Here is a 20,842-nt window from a genome sequence, read left to right on the forward strand (position 1 = left end):
AAGTTATGACTTGATTGCCTACTTTCTTATAATCTATTTTTCATGTTTATGTTCATTTGTTTACACTGATGGTCCTCTAAAGAAGGCCAATTATGCTCCTTGTGTGGTGGTGAATTTTTCCAGGTTCTGCATCTATTAGAGGGCACAATATCTCTTGGTTAGAGTGAGAATTATCTACATCAGGCTCAACATCCATCACCAATTTCTAAGGATTTTAGGTGCTTTTCTCAAACCCTAGATAGAGAATCTATGCATGAATGAGAAATTTGATTGGTTGGCTTATGATCCATTGATTTGTTTGCTTCTTGCAATAAACTCCTCTATTGTATAGTATTCTTGTGAGGACCAAGACTTTGGTGGAATAGATCCTAGCGTTTGTTCATAAATTGCTACAATACAAATGGTGACTTTGCTAGGGAGTTTTCCTTGCCTTCCTTTGGATCTCTTCTCTTTTGTCTTAGATCTTGTTTTTGTTTTCCTCCTGAATTTTTTTGTGTAATTATGATTCATTTTCAGTCATACATCTTTTATTTAGACCTTGATTTAATTTTTTTGCTCACACATCTTTGAAAATCCATTTTTTTCCTCAATCGTACCCAAAGAATGGGCTACAAAGTGGTTTTGTCACAAAACTGCTAGGTTGACCATTACCTACGTGCAGTTGTACCTACATTGTGCAAGCTTCCTTCCTTAAAATTAGGCCTTGAATCCTAAAATCTTCTGAGAAATCCTACACGACCCTGTCTTTTTTACCATTTCTATTCTTTAACTTATTTTATGAGTCTAGATCTGATATAGATTTCCTTCTTGTCTTGATATGGTTTCTTGGCTAGTTGATTTGGTTTTGATTTTACCTGCTTTCTCTTTGAAAAGTTCTTGTATTTCTGGATCTATTTCCTACAGAAGAGATAAAATCTAAGTGATTTTTTTGATTTGATTGAATGACTGCATTATTTATTAAGTGTTTTTCTTTGTTTGTAAGAGGTGCTGTTAATTTCTGTGGTTGTGTGAATTATGACTTCAAAGGTTGATTTAGGTGTGTTTTGTATGTTCTTCATTTCAGATTAATATTTAATCACTCCCATTCATTTTTTTCTAGTCCTTCTTGTTACTAGGGTTTGATTTTGACCATGTAGAACACTGCCTCTCATTGAGACATTCGGCTATAACCATAGCTTGTTTGCATTGTCTTCCACTTTTCACTTTTTTCATGTCTTGTAGACTGCTTGAAACTATATTTTTGTCATTGATTCCAACTTTGGATGCTTTTTGAGTTCTTTTCATTCTATATTGGGGTTTTTTGGGCCTCTTTTTGAATTCTTATTGTTGCCTTTTGTGTTTGAATTTTTATAAATTTGGTGATTTCATTTTAGGATAAGTGAGAGATGAATATGATAGGAATTTGTTTATTTTTGAAAATTGAAAAATACTTTCCCTAATGTACTTAAATTTCACTAAATTAAAAAGAGATTTTTTCATATACTTTCATTATGGATTTCTTGTATAATTTATTTATGTCCTTTGAATGTCTTTTTCACTTGCATCTCTTATTTATGCATTTACTATCCATGCTTCTTTTGTTGTAGGTTACATTGGTTAAATGATTGAACTTAGATATTTTGTAGGTTTTTTACAGAGTCACAAGCATGGTGCAGCCTTAGGACAACTTTGAAAATTCATATTCATCATTGAGCCACTTGGATTTGTCTACTAGTTCACAAATCTAGAATTTTTGGAAATCCCTTGTACCAATATAGTAGTAATTTTTTGCTATTTTTTAGAACGTGTTAATGAGATTTATCTGAGTTGATTCCTCTTGTATTAGGTTATAAAAACATTTAATTTAGTAAAACAAAAATGACCCCATATCATTTTCACTTGATTATGTTAAGCATTTGTTAGGGTAAGTAGCTCACAAGTTCTTGAATTTTCAGTTTTTAGAGTAATAATTTTTTTCTATTTTTAGCACATTCTAAGAGGGGGGTTTTGGAGTGATTAAACTTGGAATGGGGGCCTAATACATCATACTTAATAAATAAATAAAAATTCATCCTATTTTAATACTATTACTTGGGCATTTGGCAAGTTATCTCCTCATGTAGCAAAACAGGACCTCCTGTAGCATTGGCATTAATAATAAATCCACATTACGGAGATATTTTCTATCCATAACTAATAATAAAGTTACACCATGGTTGTAACGTACCATATTAATAACACAATCACCATTTCTTCATTTAATAAGATTATGTAAATGATAAGAATAAATAATTTGTAAACGTAATCTTCACATAGTAAACCATATTATATTATATAAATCATATCATTAAATAATTAATAAATTTATATTAATATTTTCATATTTAGGAAATAATGAATTTTGATATGAACAATAGAATTTATCTTTTCGGTTTGAACTATGCAATCATGGATATTTTTGTGTTTTATTTCACAATATGTAATCATCCATGCTTTTGTGTTTTATTTCATAATGCTAAACTAAAACTGTTGGTGATTGAGACTACACAAGACAAAGTTCATACAAAAGGAAATGAGCTCAATTATCAAAAGAAATTCAACACATTTCCAATGAGCTCTAGTTTGGTAGGTCAATTCCATATATAGGTTCAAGGTTCATCACTTCATAATAGACATCAAGACACTTCATAATAGAATCATGTTGCTAAAAAAATACTAAATTATAACTTTATTATTAATTATAGAAAATTAATATATAGGTTAATCATATATACAAATTTAAACAATACAATGACTTATCAATTTCACTTTACCAAAGAAACCATAACTCACTCCACTTAAAACTTATACATATCATAATTATTTTTACGTGAATCAATCCCCCCTATTGAAATTGGCAACTTTAATATTTTTATTAATTAATCTTTTTGATAAGATCATGTAAATTGAAAGATGTTAGTATATTCTTGCTGTCCCCACCTTACCAATGAATAGAATTGAAAGTAATAACTTCCTTACATATCTAAATCATATGCTTAAAAGATATTTAAATTATTTTTTTACAAAACATGATTACAAAGTTACTATGCCTATTCATGATAACCATGCATGTTAATTAGCAAGAAATGAATTATATATATATATATAACCATGGGTTTTTGGATTGATTCCAATTACAAATGTTGATATTCTCAAAGTTATATCAATTAGCAAGTAGGCATACCAATTGCGAAAGGTTCATCCAAGTGGCAAGCAGGCATCCCAATTGGAAAAAGCTCATGAAGTGAGTGGTTGTGTATGCTTGCCAGTTATTAATGAAGCTACCAGGTTATTGACATTATTAATAAAGCCACTCAATATCTCCTTCTTCATCCCCATTGTTAGCTTTTATTTTGTGCGTTTTTAGGTTTTTTTTGGGCATAAAACATTGTTTCATAACATTTTAAATTGGAAAAATTCTTGAAAAACTATTCAATACAAAAAAATTAAACACATTTTTGAAATGAATTAGCATATAATTAATTTTAAGTTTTTTTCTAAGAGCTTAAATTTAACATTTTTTCCCGAGTACAGTTTATAAAAATATTATTCAAGTCATCCTCGGAGGAAAATACTTTAGGTTTTCTTTCATAACGTTTTGTTTCATAATATTTTAAATTGAAAAAATTCCAGAAAAATAGCTCAATACAAAAGCAAATAAACAAAGTTACGACATAATTAATTTTAAGTTTTTTTTAATAGCTTAAATTTACCATTTTTTTCCAAATAAATACAGTTTATAACATGTTAGGTTTAAAGTTTTAATCTTCCAACATTACTCAAGCCATTCTGGTAGGAAAATACTTAGAACATGTAGTATACATTTCAATTCAATCTACATTAACCCATTTTAAGTCATTGTTATAAATATTTGCCCACAAGGCTTTCATTGAGTTTCACAAAGTAATTAGACACATTGAGTTGACAAAGTAATTGGTATTCTTTTAATTATCTTTGATTTTGTTTCCGAGCGTAAACTTTATAAAAATATTAGGCTTTCGACTTTGATATTCTAATTTTAATTAGCTTATTCTCAAAGCAAATACTTAGGTAAAAATTATTATTAAATTTGGCTTACAGTTTCAAGTTTTTACATTTTAACTTTTAAATTTTAGTAGGTTTTTCAATAAGTTTTAATAATAAAAACCAAGAAGAAGAAAAGAAAGATAGAATAAATTAATAAGTATATGATCACAATAATGAGGATAAAATTAAAAATTATATTACTTTATCCAATAAAAACCATAGCAAAAAAATCAAATAGAGAAAGAAAGAAAATAATTGATAATAAATTGTAAGATAATGTGAAATAATAATAATATTAACAATCATGATGATAATTTTTCTATAGGAAATAAGATAAATTTTTAAAACAATCAAAATTAGAAATTTGAGAATAACCATAAATATAACAATAGTCATTAATGAATAATTATTAAAATCAAACATCTAACCTTATTAATACTGATTAAATTAATTCATGAATAGTTATTAAATTCAAACACCTAACTTTATTAAGTTTGAAACTAAAATACAGATAGTATCTTAAAAAAGGATAGAATAAATTAATAACTATAGGGCCAAAATAATAAGGAAGAAAGAAAAAGATTCAAGGAGGGTAGTTAACATAAAGTAGGCGTGAAAGTTGAGTTTATTTTGATTTAGACTTGAGTTTATTTTGATTTAGACCTGAGGGGGCATGTGGCATTCCAGGATAATAATAAAAAAATTGGGTAATTTTGAATCCATTCATGATAAATGGTTTATGATAATGATTAAGCCATGATATGTGTGCATTATGATAGAGGTGTGTTATGTCTTATGTCATTTTTCATCGATAGGATATTATAAGTTTAAAAGAGCATACTTAACCTAAGTTGGGATAATGCTACATTTCAGAATTAGGGAAAAATGTTGTCATGATTAGGGAAAAATCGAATTAAAAATATAAAAAATTATTGAAAAGTGGTAGTTTTTTTTATCATGTGTGCGTTACATTCCAAAAATTGATGTAACTTACAATTCAAATGGTGCCATGGGATGAGATAGTTGGAGGTTTTATGTAATTGATATTAATAATAAATCCACATCATCGTGGTATTTGCTATCCATTCTTGTAAAGGGAATTAAAAATAAAGTGACACCATGGTTGTAATGAACCATATTAATAATACAATCACCCTTTCTTTATATGATCATATTATATAAACGATGAAATTAAAGAATTTGTAAACTTAATCTTCACATAATAAATCATATTATATTAAATGAATCATATTATTAAATAATTAATAGATGTAAACCTTAATTTTCATATTTAGGAAATAATGAATTTTGATATGAGCAATAGAATTTATGTTTACCGTGTGAACTATGAAATCATGGATATTTTTGTGTTTTTTTTGTCACAATGTTAAACTGAAATGTTGGTTATTCAGATTCCACAAGAACAACTTCATAAAAAAATAAATGAGATTCAAGATTCATCACTTCATAATAGATATAAAAACACTTCATAATAGAATCATGTTGTTAAACTTTTTAAATTTATTTTAAATTATTCTTATTATTAATTAAAACAAATTAATATATAAGTTAAAGTATGTATACACATTTAAACAATACAGTGGCTTATCAATACCACTCACCTAAAAATCTATAATTCACTTCCCATAAAACTTGTAGATATCATAATTAATTTTAAGTAGATAGATGTACCTATCCCCCTATTGGAAGTGGAAACTTTAATCTTTTTATTAATTAATCTTTTTGATCGTGCAAATTGAAAGATGTCAATATATTCTCGTCATCACCATTCTATCAACTAATAAAATTGAAAATAATAACTTCCTTACATATCTAAATCATATATTTAAACCATACTTAATTTAAATTTTTTACAAAACATGACATGACAAAAAAATTAGTGTTCCTATTCTTGTTAGCCCCGAGAAATAAAAAAAAAAAAAAAAAAACAAATTGTAAAACCATACATTACAACGTAGATTCGATTGATTCAGATTATGAATGCTCTTATTTTGCGACGTGTACCGGTTCATCCAAGTGGCAAGTAGGCATACCAGTTATAATATGTTCATGAAGTGAGTGGTTGCCTATTGTTTCCATTCTCATAGAACAAAAATTATTAATAAAGCCACCTAGTAATGGACCCTATTAATAACATAACTCTATTTTTCTTTTATATTCTTCATTGATGGTTTTTATTTTGTGGGTTTTTAGGTTTTATTTCATGACCTTTTGTTTCATAATAATTTTAATTGTAAAAATTCCAGAAATACAACTCAATACAAAAGAAAATAAACACAATTGCAAACTGAATTATTTTTAAAGTTATTTTTTTTTAATAACTTAAATTTAACATTTTTTCTCGAAATAAATACCCATGATAAAAATATTAGGTCTTCCAACATTCCCGAGCCATAATGGGACGGAAATACTTCGAACGTCCATTCTACATTTCAATTCAATGCTACATCAACCCATTCTAAGTCATTGTTATTAATATTTTCCCAAACGATCGGTGAGGTTTTCATTAAGTTGAAAAAGTAATTACACTCATTGAGTTGAATAAGTAATTTGTATTGTTTTAATTATTTTTAATTTTTTTCGCAAGTGTAATTCAGTTTATAAAAGTATTAGATTTTAGAATTTAATCTTCTAACTTTAATTAAGTCATTTTGGGAGGCAACTATTTATGTAATAATTATTATTAAATTTCACTTAAAGTTTTAAGTTTTTACATTTTAATTTTAGGTTTTATGTTTTAAAATTTAGTATTATATTTAACAATAATATTAGGTTTTGAAATTAATTTTAATAATAAAAATAAAATAAAGATAGAATAAATTAATAAATATAGGGTTATAATTATAAGGATAAAAAAGAAATATTAGATTACGTGATAAAAAAGAATCCACACGGAAAAATTAAATAAATTAAAGAATAAAAGAAAGAAAATAATTTATAATAAATTATATCATAATATCAAATAATAATAATATGAATAATTATAATATTAATAATGATGATGGGATTTTTTTAAGGAAATTTGATAATAATTATTAATAAATAATTATTAAATTCAAACAGTTAAGTTTATGAATATTTATTAAATTTGAAATTAAAACAAATATAGAATCTTAAAATAAAGTTAGAATAAATTAATAAATATAAGGTCACAATAATAAGGAAGAAGGAAAATATTAAAGGAGGGTAGTTAACCTAAGGTAGGAGTGAAGGTTGAGTTGATTTTTATTTAGACATGAGGGGTATCTGGTATTCTAGGATAATAATACAATTCTTTGGATAATTTTTATTCCATTCATGATAAATGGTTTATGCTAATGATTAAGCCATGATATTTGAGCCATGATATTTGTCCATTGTGATAGAGGTGTCTTATATCTTATGACATTTTTCATGGATAGGATTTTATTCTAAGTTTAAAGGAGGGTAATAATCCTAAGTTAGAAGTGAAAGTAGATTTGATTTTGATTTAGACATGAGGGGCTAGAATTTAATGCCACATATGGGAATTAGGGAAAAATGTTGGCACTATCAGGATTACGGGATAATGGGATTAAAAATATAAAATATTATTGAAGAGTGGTTGCTTGTTATCATGCATCCCTTACATTACAAAACTTGATGCAACTTACAATTCAAATGATGCCATAGGATGAGTTGGTTGGAGGTTTTCATGTAACAGACATTAATAATAAATCCACATTGGGGTGGTATTTGCTATCCATTCTTGTAAAGACCATTAATAATAAAGTGACACCATGGTTTTAATGCACCATATTAATAAAAAAATCGCCCTTTCTTCCTATAATACGATAATCTAAATTATAATATTAAATAATCTTTAAACATAATATTCACATAGTAAATGGGATTATGTTATATAAATCAAACCATTAAATAAGTAATAAATGTAATCTTAATATTTTCATATTTATGAAATAATGAATTTTGATATGAACGATAGAAATTATGTTTATGGTTTGAACTAGGTAATCATTGATATTTTTGTGTTTTATTTCACAATGTTAAACTCAAACGGCTTGAGATTCATATTCCACAAGAGAAAATTCATACAAAACGAAATGAGGGCAGTGCTCAAAAGAAATTCAACACATTTCTAGATATTAGCGTTCATCAAATTTCCTTTTCATAAAGAAGTTTTGCTTCAGTGTTTCTCTGGTTCTATGGGTCTATTCAACGTACAGGTTCAAGGTTCATCATTCAATTCTTTTTATCTTCATAAATTTTATTAGGGTTTTATTTTATGAGGGTTTAATAGATTTGATTTGATATGCAAGTTTTTTTGTTGGATCTAACGAAGAGGTTTGTTGGGATGAAGTGCCTAGGTTGGATTTGAGGTTCAATTTGAAATGAACTTGGTTCTCAAATAATTTCTTCCCTCATTCATTTCCAAGTACTTTTAAATATGATTTTAAATTAACTTAGAAACCTATTACTATTTCAAATTTCTTCTCCGTATTTGTTAATTTCTTCGTAATTGTTAATTTCAACAACCTTCTCCCTTCTCCCCATTTGTTCTCCAATGTTGAAATTAGGGTTCCCTTCTATATTTAGATGTGTTTGCTTATGTTTACATATGGGCTCCCCACATAAGGGATTTTATTATATTTAGACGAAAATAATTTCACCACTAGTTAGATGAAAAGAATTTAATAAATAGATTTAGATTTAATTTATTAAATTTAAGTTAATACATTCTTTTATTTTATTTATAAGATTGAATGGCATATTATCAGTATGATCAATTAGAAGTGATTAACGACGTTAAATTTAACAACATCATAAACATAAATCATAAACATAAATAGTGGATCAGATGATCAATTCCATTCCTACTCATTAATATTGATAATCATTCTTCTTCCTGTAACTAAATATTTTATTTCCTCATATTTTGCTACATTCTTAGATGTGGGAAAGCTATCTATCCTTCTTCTATAGATTATATTCAATCATTTGCTTAGGTAGTGCAATGAGAAGAGGGTTTGGTTTGATAAAAAAACGAAGTGGGTGTACCCATTCTGCATCTCTTAAAGAAATACTTTTAACAATGAAATAGGTTAAATTTTGGATTCAACACTCGTTTTAAAAGCATGAGATGGTTTTAGATTATATATAGATATATCTTATGAATATTTTATGTTACAAGCTTTCTATAATAACATATTTTCTCATTTGAAATTGATATACAAATAATAAATGAATTATATAAATAGATTAAAACCCCATATTTAAAAATCAATAAAACATAATAAAATAATCATGAATGAGATTTGTATTTTATTATTTTTATATTTTTATTTAATATATTAATATTTTTTAAAATATTGTTCAAGTAATTAAATTACTATAATTTTACACACTAATTAAAATTACATTCTATAAATCATATTAAGATTAATTTTTCAAATTGTTGTGCTTCCTATAATAGAATAAAATACTTTTATATGAATAAGCATAAAACCAACAAATGGACAGTAAATAAATAAGCATGCATATTAATAGATTTATTCAATATTCAAACCCCACACGACGAAGCGGAAAAGGGGACAGGAATGAGGAAGCAGATCAGCTATCTAAGGCTGGTCTACAACAGGATCCGGGCAGGTGGACAGTAGAAGAGACCAGAGAGGGGCAGTCTTATATATCAGATCAGCCTCCATATGCTCAGCCTTTTTGATCACAGTTTTTACATCATTTTTGACAGCACATTTCTCGGATATATACTCCTGTTTTATATTTTGTATATATGCTCCTCTATAGTTTTTTTTCTCCAGTTTTCAGCTACAGCAAACAGACTTTTAAATAAAATTTTTGTATATATTCACATGGTTTTAGACTTATATTTTTTGTTGTAAGGGGATGTTTTTTATTCGTCGAAGGAGACCCCAGGTTTCCGTGTGTTGCTAGGAGTTTTGACTATACCTCCAGCCGGGAGGAAGACTATTACAGTTTCACAAAACAGCAGAAACAGCTCCATGATGTTGAGCAGTTTTCAGAATCATATGAGCCAGCTGTATGGCATATGACCAATTTGTATGTAAACTTTTTATAGTCTAATAATAAAAAATTTTGATTTTTTCCTCGGAAAAAAAAAATAGATTTATTCAATATAAATTTATTACCTAGTAATAAATTTATGCATAGTAAAATCAATGTAATAGATTCATTGAATATAAAATCAACATTTTAGATTTAGTAAAGGATATCAAATAGGTTCACTTGTTTATGAAAGAAAATAGCCCACTTTTATAATAATTGACTATTTAATTCATAGAAGAGTGGAAATCATACTTCCATTCCATTTAAACTGATAATCTTCTTTCAAAAAATGCCCTTATACATTTAATAGATTTCTTTTATGTAATACATTTGGTTTATCATGATTTAATATAAAATATTTTTATAGTAAAATTTAGTTCATTTAGATTTAATTGGTATTGTTTGACTCTGATTGAATAGATGTACTTAATGTATTAGGTTTTTTTTTTTTTTTTAAATGAATTGAATGTACTGTATTTCACTCGGATGAAGTGCGCAGGTTGGAATTGAGGTTCAATTTGAAGTGTGCTTGGTTTTGAGATGAATTACTTCCCTCATTCATTTTTAGGTATTTCTAATTCTGATTTTAAATTAATCTAGAAACCGATTGTTATTTCAACAATATTTTCCACATTTGTAATTTCTTCGTAATGGTTAATTTCAACAACCTTCTCGGAATTTATTAATTTATTCACCAAGGTTGAATTTAGGTTTCGATCTATTTAGATCTCGTATTTACATAAGGGAATTTATTATATTTAGATGAAAGGAATTTCACCACTATTTAGATGAAAAGAATCCATAAATAGATTTATATTTAACTTATGAAATATAAATTAATACATTTTTTCAATGAATTTATGGGATTGAATGGGATATTATGAGTATGATTGATCGGAAGGGATTCAGGGCAACATCATAAACAAAATTAGTGGATCAGATGATCAATGCCATCCCCACTCCATTTTCCTCTTTCAAAGGGTAATATTGCAGGAAAATCATTATTCTTCTTGTAATTTGATGCAGCAGGGCTCTTGGTATTCCAAATATTTTATTTCGTCATATTTTTCTAAATTTTTATATTTGGGAAGTTATTTATCTTTTTTCTATAGATTATATTAACTGATCTCATTATATTATTACATATTTTGTTATTAAATTTTTGGGTTTATAATATTAACAATTTTCAAGGTTTATTGATCCCTTGGGTTTATAATATTAATAGTTATGTGCATTTAATTTAAAAACTATAATTCCTAAAATTTATTAATCCATTATGTTCTTAATATTGATTCCTAGTATTTTTTGATCCCTTAGGTCTATATTATTTTTGCCTTGGATTTATAATATTAAAAGCTTGGGATTTTTTGTACCTTAAGTTTAAAATATTAATAATTTTATGGGTTTATCATTTAATCCCTTGGGTTTATTAATCCCTTGAGTTTAAAATATTAATTCCTAGGGGTCATTAATAACTTGGGCTTCTAATATTTGTTTCTTGGGTTTATTGATTCATTGGGCTTATTAATCGCTTGGATTTATTAATCATTTGTATTTATAATATTAATGCCTTGGGTTTATAATATTAATAATCCCTTTGTTTTATTAATCCCTTGTGTTTATAATATTAATAATGCACTGGATTTATGACATTATTTGTTGGGATTTATTAATCCCCTTTTGCTTTTAATATTGATCCTTTTAGTTTGTTAATGCCGCAGGTTTATGATATTTATCCCTTGGGTTTACTAATTCCTTGGGTTTATAATATTAAAAGCTTGGGTTATAATATTAAACACTTGGGTTTATTAGTCCCTTGAGTTTATAATATTAATAATTCCTTAGGTTTATAATTTATTCTCTTCGTTTTATTTATCCATTCAGTTTAAAATATTAATTCCTATGGCTTATTAATCCCTTCCATTTTTTATATTGGTTTGTGGGTTTCTTAATTCCTTACATTTATAATACTTATCTATTGGGTTTGCTAATTCATTACGTTTATAATATAAATAATCCATTGGGTTTAAAATGATAATTCTTAGGGTTTGTTAACATCATGTGTTTTTAATTTGATTCCTTCAGTTTGTTGATTCTTTATGTTTATAATATTCATTCTTTGGGTTTACTAATTGATTGGATTTATAATATTAAACTCTTGGGTTTATTAGTGGTTTCAGTTTATAATATTAATAATCATGTGTGTTTATGAATCTCTTCAGTTTAGTTAATATTTTTAATTTACTTAAAGTAAATATATGAAAGATATTAAAAGTTAGATTCATAAATATATAAAAAAAAATGACGATATTGATAAAAGATATACACTTAATATAAATAATAATAAAATACTATTATTATGTTATATTTGAATTATGTTGTAGTTTGAGTTATATATATACATATATATATATATATAGGGAAGTATTAGTATAACATATTTTAAATTAAAATAGAGTATGCCTATAGTTAATATTAGTAATATAGTCTAAGTTAATATATAAAATATATTGGCCATTATTACGAACTAAATATTATTATTATGTTATATGTAGATTATAATAAAGTTTTAAATATAATTATTAATATATTAGCAAAATTTTATGTAACAACTAATATTATATTAATATACAAAATAATGTTTACACAATAAGTATAATTATATAAATATAAAATAGTATGATTATTATTATTTATATAGTTATTAATAGTTATAAATAATTAGCCTTTAACAAAATACATCTAACAGTTATCAATATAGTGAGTGGTGGATATACACTTATCGACATATATCGACCACATTAGTAAATATGGTTATAAATGCATTTCAAAAATTCCTATTAACATATACCAACCATATTAATAAATATGATTATATTAATATTACATAAAACAAATAAATCATATAATACCATTAATTTCTTAATTTAATAAAATATAACATTATATTTACCTTAATAAAACACTACACTAGATTAGACTTTAGTAGGATATAATTATAAATACAATATTATGTTTGCAACAATTGGTAGGGAAGCTATTGTCTTATAAATCGGCCGAGGGACGTGAAGCCCAACTTTTCGAACTATGTTAACATTTGTGAACGTGATAAAGCTAAACATATCTTTCGACAACGTGAAGACTTGCTTTTCGAACTATATTAAAGTTCTTGAATGCAATAAAAGCTAAGCATATCCTTATGAAATAGGGGTACTCTCATTAACTCTGGTTATCTTTATTTATTTATAAAAAAAATTATTATAGTTGTCTTTAAATTAGTAGTTGAGATAAAATTTTCATTTTTTGCTATTTATTAATATACGTTGACTCATCACTATTATTTAAATCAAAATTGGAACACTTGAAATACTTATTATATAAATGGAATCTCAAAAGCAATATTTATATTTTATTGTAAAATATTAAACATAAAATAATTAGAATATTTATTTATTTATTTTTAGATAGGAGAATTTGTATTTTTGTAGGTTGTGAAAGAGTTGACTTAGAGTAGATTTAGTGGCATTACCACTATATTCTTGAGCCTAGAGAAATAGTCCACAAGCCATATTAGACAAATAACTAAAACTTGAGAGAGCCCAAATATCGATTGGCAAAAGCCTCCTTGTATAGGACATCCACAGTTGGGTGGTCCCAATATTTATTGGAAAAGGCCTTCCTATGTCAGACATCCACAGTTCACGTTGGAAAAATGGAAAGAAAAGAAATGAATTGAATTAACTAGTAGCTCACAGGTGAGAAAACTACACCTAGAAATTGCAGAAACTGTAGAATACACTCTCCTCTTCAATTAATCAAAAGATAATACAATAAATACATCTAAAAAGAATAGGTAGGTAAGAACAAACTCCTACAACCTAGGAACTAAGACTAACTTAAGGAGTTATGTTACAACCATGTAACCATTTCTCCATTAATACAATATAATATTAATTATTTTCAACTCCCCCCCTTAATGGAGAAAGGATTATCTTGAAGTCCTAACATCCCCTTAAACAACTAAAACTTCACTTTCCCAAGAGGCTTTGTAAAAATATCAACCATATTATCACATGTTTTACAATATTCAATAAAAATTTCTTTTGATTGGACCTTTTCTCTTACAAAGTGAGACTGAGTATCTATGTGTTTCGTGTTCTCATAAAACACTAGATTGTTTTCCAGCTTAATGGAACTCTGGTTGTCATAATTGATGATGGTATCTTCTTTCTTCTCTTCTCTTGTAGCATGGAGAAGCCTCCTCAACTAGATAGCTTCACATGTCATTGTACATATTTCTTGGTACTCAACCTCAATTGAAGATAAAGACACAGTGCTTTGATTTTTACCACTCCATGCTATGACCCTAGATCCAACACTAAATGCATAACCCATGATAGATCGTCGATCATCTAGGTTACCTGCCCAATTAGAGTTTGAAAAACCTGCTAAAGTAACATCATATGTATCAGTGTATAAAATGCCATAGTCACAAGTACCATGAAGATACCTCAGTACACTTTTTCCTGTTACCCAATGTCTTTCAAGGGGTTTCGACATAAACTGGCTGAGCACATAACAGAGTATGCTAAGTCTGGTCTAGTTGTATTCAAATATATCAGACTACTAACTAGCTACCTATAAAAGGTTGCATCCACCTCCTTAGAGCCATTGTCTCTGCACAATTTCAGGTTCTTCTGCAAACATACTGATGTTGTCTTACATTGTTCCATTCTAAACTTTTTAAGCAACCCTCTGACATACTTCCCTTGAGTAAAGAAAGTCTTCCTAATTAAATAAATATAACCAACTGTTGCAAGTATCAACTACACATATTCATGAAATAATCACACTCTATCTATTCTACAAAGGCACAATCACACACCTTCAAACTTTTAAAGGCATTTAAACAATAAATTTGGAAAACTCTACTCTTAATGCAAGAAGTTCATAAAAAAAAAGAGGAAACTCTACAAATCTAAAAGCAATACTTGATTAATAATAATAGAAGTAAAGTTTCAAATAGACAACTACTCCTTAACAGGTGTTCATGCACTCAATATCCATCAACACCCTAAGTGCTTAATATGCAAATCCGTATTCAAGCATGCAAGCTTTACAAATCAAATTAAACTGTGAGAAGGATTGAGATTAAATTATTTAACAGAATTCAACACCAAATACACTTGATTTGAATCATATCAATAATACTTCAGCACTTTTGTTATGTAAACAAAGGTTCAAATCCCTTTTTCATACAAAGAAAGAGCATATTTTTTAATGAAAAGATAAACACTCTTTAAGAATAACGAACCATTTTTTTTCAAAAGACTCTTTGGATCTCTGGTTGATCAATATCTAGAAAATAAATCTCGCATTAGAGCACATGGAAAATATAATGATACCAAAGTTTTAACTTTCACAAGTCAACGTGTATGAGAGAAATCAAAGGTGTTACATGCACTTACGATGATATTCCTTCAAATTTAAATGCCGAATAGCCATAAACCAAGATATGAAGATATTTTTTTGAAGAGACAGAGCATGAAAAAAAAAATTAAGTCCAAGCATATATAGATAAAGCACACAAATGATATATCATACTATAAAGAAATCAATACCAAATCTATAATAAACAAACCAGACAATGCTAATCTAATGCAGGTGTGTTGAGCTGAGTTGGTTGGGCCCTGACCAACCAGTTCACACCCTCTTAAACAAAACTAAATCATAGAATGAACTAGCTGATTAATATAGAACAAAAAATTTGGAAAAAGAACCTGGCATCAACAATCCTCATACTAAAAAAATAGTCTTTTACATCCCAAGCCATATGTTCAAGCACCAAACGAGCAATATGAAGCTACAGTAACATCTCCCCAATTACACAGGCCATATCTAAGCCTTTTATAAAATTTACAAGACGAATTTTAGCTCTAACAACCATTTTTCTTAATTCTGGAAGCTTATATTTTTAGCAAATTGGCCTCAAAGATCTTCGAATATATTCCGAACCATGGCGAATTTTAGAATTTTTTTTTGGAATAAACGTAACTTCTCATTTTTTCAACAAAAACCTCTCTTGGAATTTTCTCATTCAACTCTATTGCCTCGGAAATCATGCACAAAGTTGACTATTTGGATATTTTTGCAATTTTAGGTTTTTCCTGATTTTTTACAAATCCGCCTCAAAGATCCCTTTGGATGTCACAAACTATGATGAATTTTACAAAATTGTTTCAAGATCATAAAATTTTCAATACTAGGAGAACAATCTGTGTTCCATATTTCTGATATTCTTCTTCATATGCATGAAAATCGACGTAAACTTTGGCAATTTGAAAACTGTCGAATTTGGGGTTGAAGCATTAATTATTCTCTAAAAATCAATCCATACAACCTGGGTGCACTCTAAATCATGTGGAATCATGCAAACATCATTATGAACATAAACCAAGTCTCTTTTTCCTCCCGAAAGTGTGCCTATATGACAAACCCCAACCTGGTGCAAGAACTACTGCTAGTGTAGGAACATGTTAGTGAAACATAAGAATGCCTCTGATTGTCATATAGGTTCCAAAATAGTCTCTAACATGTGCTCGTAATATCATCTAACATTGGCCTCCTTGGCATGTTCAAATGATAAATCATTCCACATGTACTTTAACTCTAGTGCAGGATCTCTGTGAATGCAGGACCTGCATTAACATCATTAATGAACATCAATCCTAGGAAATGCATATAACGAAGCTATAAAATGCAACCCAAAAGTAAATCTTCACTATTGGATGAAAATAATGTATATGTACAAGATAAAGGTTCATAAAATAGTAAAATAAGGGAATAAGTGAGCCATCATATGGGAAAGAAGATGCATTAGATACAACAATTCTAGGGCCTGACACTACTATGTCGATGTGGGCTTGTTTTAATTGATGTCAGGATGTAAAGGAGTTGTCAAAAAACTACTTTGCCAAGGATTTGATGTGCGGTTTTCAAAACTAGGTTCGATGACTTTGATCATTTAAAAACTAGAAACAATGAATCTTGTTATTCATGGTTCCCAAATACTATATGCATTTGTGATTTTGCATTTGTGAATAAAATATTCATTATCAATTATTAAATGATGTGTATTTTCAATGCATCTGACGAACAAGTGTTGTGCGAAAGTATAAGTGTGTAGGGAAGGGAACATAAATTTTCTTCCACAATGTTCTATATTGTCGCATACATTCCCACAAACCTATCTCTTACACAATATTAGATATCAATCAACTAATTATAATTTTTGACTTATTAAAGTTTGGGGTGTGAAAATTTTCGGTTAGGTGTATATCATAAGTGAAATTAGGGTGGGTGATTAACTGGTCCCAATACTATGTCTACGTGGGATTTACTTATTTTCCCTTCCCAAATACTAAGTGCATTTGTGATTTCACATTTTTCAATTATATAGTTATTATCCAATATCTTCCCCAAGGAAAAATCATAATTTTCATTATACAAAATATTGAAAATTACATGTTGTAGATATTGCAAATGGAGCATATCTCAAAATGGGTGGCCATATTTTCCACATACTGCATAGAGTTCTGAAATAACAGTGATTTTATGCATATAATTAGTTGTAAAAAAAACTAGATAAAACATATAAATATGTACAAAACCATGAGATCTAATATTCATAAAAGATAAGCAAAAAGTGGCATGACTATCAGGTGAGTAGGATCATATTGGATCTGCATCCTGTATTTTTTGATCAATGAAGGGCCTGGGAAACCACTGATAGTACTTATGTCCCAATTATTCTTGTATCATCCAAGTGCCAAAATGTTGTTGCACAACTTCCTTGGATAAGTTGTCGAAAATTTGATTCCTTTCCCTATAGATATGACAATAGATCACATAGTCAAATTGTGATTTTAAAATAATTACTTCTTCTATTAGATTTCTGAGTGTGTGTGTTGGGCAGCAGATCCCCCCATAGTGGGTTTTTGGGGCTTGAAGCTCGAATTTGGGTCAAGTGTAATGTAAAGACCCCGCAAAATGTGGGCGTGGAGCGCAAGAGTCTAGGGTTGTTCGACCTATGATAATGTAATTTAATGTAAAGTGTGTCGGCCTACCCATGGTCCGCGAACCATGGGATTATATAATAGAGTGATGCTCTATGTCTAAAGTCAGTCTTAGTTTTGGATGAGGAATTAGCTCTGCGTCTGTAAGTCCGAGTCTTGGGTTGTAGTAGTAGGAAGAGGCTCTATAGCTGAGTGTGCAAAGGCCTGGTAGAGTTCGTAGTTGTGTGCACAGACCCATGCAACTGAGTGTGTAGGGCGAAGTTGGGATTGTACTTGGATAGAGAATTATTAAAAGATAAGTTGATTCTGGAATATTCTGTGTCTATGCTTCTGTTACATTTATGCATCCCTTTAGTTTTTTATGATTGTGCGCACTTCTTATGAATGTTGAATGATTAATGAAAATATTGGGCCCACATAATTAATTTAAGATTTGTAATAATAGCACAGTAAGGATAAAGGATCTAGACATCAACTCTTCATGCTATTGACAGAGCTACACGGAAGAGGTTGCATAAGTTGCAAAGGACAGATGGCTGCGCGGAGCAACGCAAGTTCATAGGTTGGGTTTGCGAACTTCCTAGACTTCATCAAGGCATCCCTAGGGTGCGGAAACCTGGTTCCAGCACCCTCCCATACTACCTCATGTGAGACCTCAGTCCGCACACCCGGACTATTACCGAAAGGGCTCGTAGTTTTGGGATTTGTTTGGCTAAATCACTTCTAAACCTGGGTTAGGCCCCAACAAGCCAACAAATGGTTCCGTTGCCGGGACCAAGATCTGTCTAAGGGATGTTTGATGTCGTGCCACTAGAACCCAACAAAGAAGGAAATTGAAGAGTGGTTGGACAAGAGGATTCACGAGTTCACGTCACAAGAAAATAGAACTCTGCAGGTATTTGAGAAAAGGTGGTTGGATTGCTATGTGTATACAAAAATCCATGAGGTCTTCTTCACATCCTTTCCTTTTGAACTATATGAGTGGATCACGAGGTTAGCCGATATCCAGGGAAGGCGTAAACTCGACCAACCGATAGTGTGGACTTTGGAATTAGTGCACAAACTAGAGGCATCAAAATATAAGATCACTCAACCAGATAATAGGGGGATTTATCACTGAGTTTGCAGTAGACACAACTGTGAGCTACAATGAAGTAGAATGACGTTTTCTCAAGGGACCGCAAGGTAAGTACATTAAATATTTGAATACCTGGATTAAGATGTTGTTATGTGAAAAGCGGGTTATGTGATACATTAATGTTTGGAATGACACGAGGTGGAAAGATCTACAAAGGTAGCGGGGAATTAGGACACAGTCCCTTAATTTCACCTTCACGAGAAAGCGAGGAAGATCTCGCTCGAGTCTCTCAAAGAAGTACAGTTAGTTTGATAAGGCACCTCATTCTGGATTTACTACCTCCACCTACGCCACCACCCGTTTCACCTCCTTCACCTCCATCTCCACCCACTCCACCTCCACCAAGCCCGCAGTTCAGCATGGTGAGCGCGATCAAGCTACCCGTATTGAGAGGAGTACGGAAAGAGGATCCAGACTAGTTCTGGTTCGTGGTGAGAGCAGCGTGGGAAGCACAAGGGGTCACAGATGACAACATTGAGAAGTCTACATTAGTGAGTGCACTATAGGATCATGCGTTGACATGGTATATCAAGCACTCTAATGATCACCCAAATGTAGGAATAGTAGAGCTCCAGAATGCACTGAACAGATAATTTAGCCAGTCAAAATCAGAGACACAGTCAATCATCAGGTTTAAAGAGATTGCGATGCTTCCAAGTGAGACCCCCTGGGATCTGGATCAGCGGCTGAAGAGTATGATTCGCAAGGCTAATGTGACACTCACGGATGCACAACATCACGCATGATTTGTGGCATCTCTAACACCGCACCTAAGGATGGCGCTGACACAACAGAAACTTTCTACCCAGGCCGAAGCATTGGAAATGGCAATGAAGTTGCATGAGACACCAATACAGGATCCAGGGCTGGGAGTTCAACAAATCCACGTGCAACTACAGAATCTCCGCCTGGAAATGCAGAGCTTGAAGCAGGATAGGGCACCAAGGCCAGAGGCATGTGAGGAAGTGTGGTGCATAAAATGCAAAGGTCAGGGCCATGACAAGGACCACTGTCCAGTATTCGCGAACTACTTGGCAGGAGGGGGGTCAATGTTGTTGAGACTGGAGGAATAGGCAGGGCCAAGTGCGACACCCACATTATGGTGCACGATATATCAAATAGGAGGAAAACACATGATGGATAATTGTCATTTGTTGTAGAGGTATACATAGACTCCCCAGCAGTTGTTTTGTAATTTCTGCAAATCAGTAGGCCACGATGAGCGTACTTGTCACAGCGACGAGTTAATGATGGATCAGACCCCACCCTATAGAATGTAGACAAAAATGTGAGGCCTCGACCCAACTTCGGGGATAGCGCGCGCTAGATTTCAGGGACGAGGTTGAGGACGAGGAAGAATGGGGCTAGGAAGGGGCCGCAAAGAGTTAATTTGTTACAATTGCGGAGGACCAGGGCATTACACCCACGATTGTACCAACCCAATGACAATATCCTATTCATATTATGCTCAGTTCGATCATGAAGCAGTAGATTGTCCTAC

The sequence above is a fragment of the Pinus tabuliformis genome, chromosome 5_1 (assembly GCF_031772625.1).
Source record: "Pinus tabuliformis cultivar Carrire ecotype Pingquan chromosome 5_1, CPIR1, whole genome shotgun sequence".
Lineage (NCBI taxonomy): Eukaryota > Viridiplantae > Streptophyta > Pinopsida > Pinales > Pinaceae > Pinus > Pinus tabuliformis.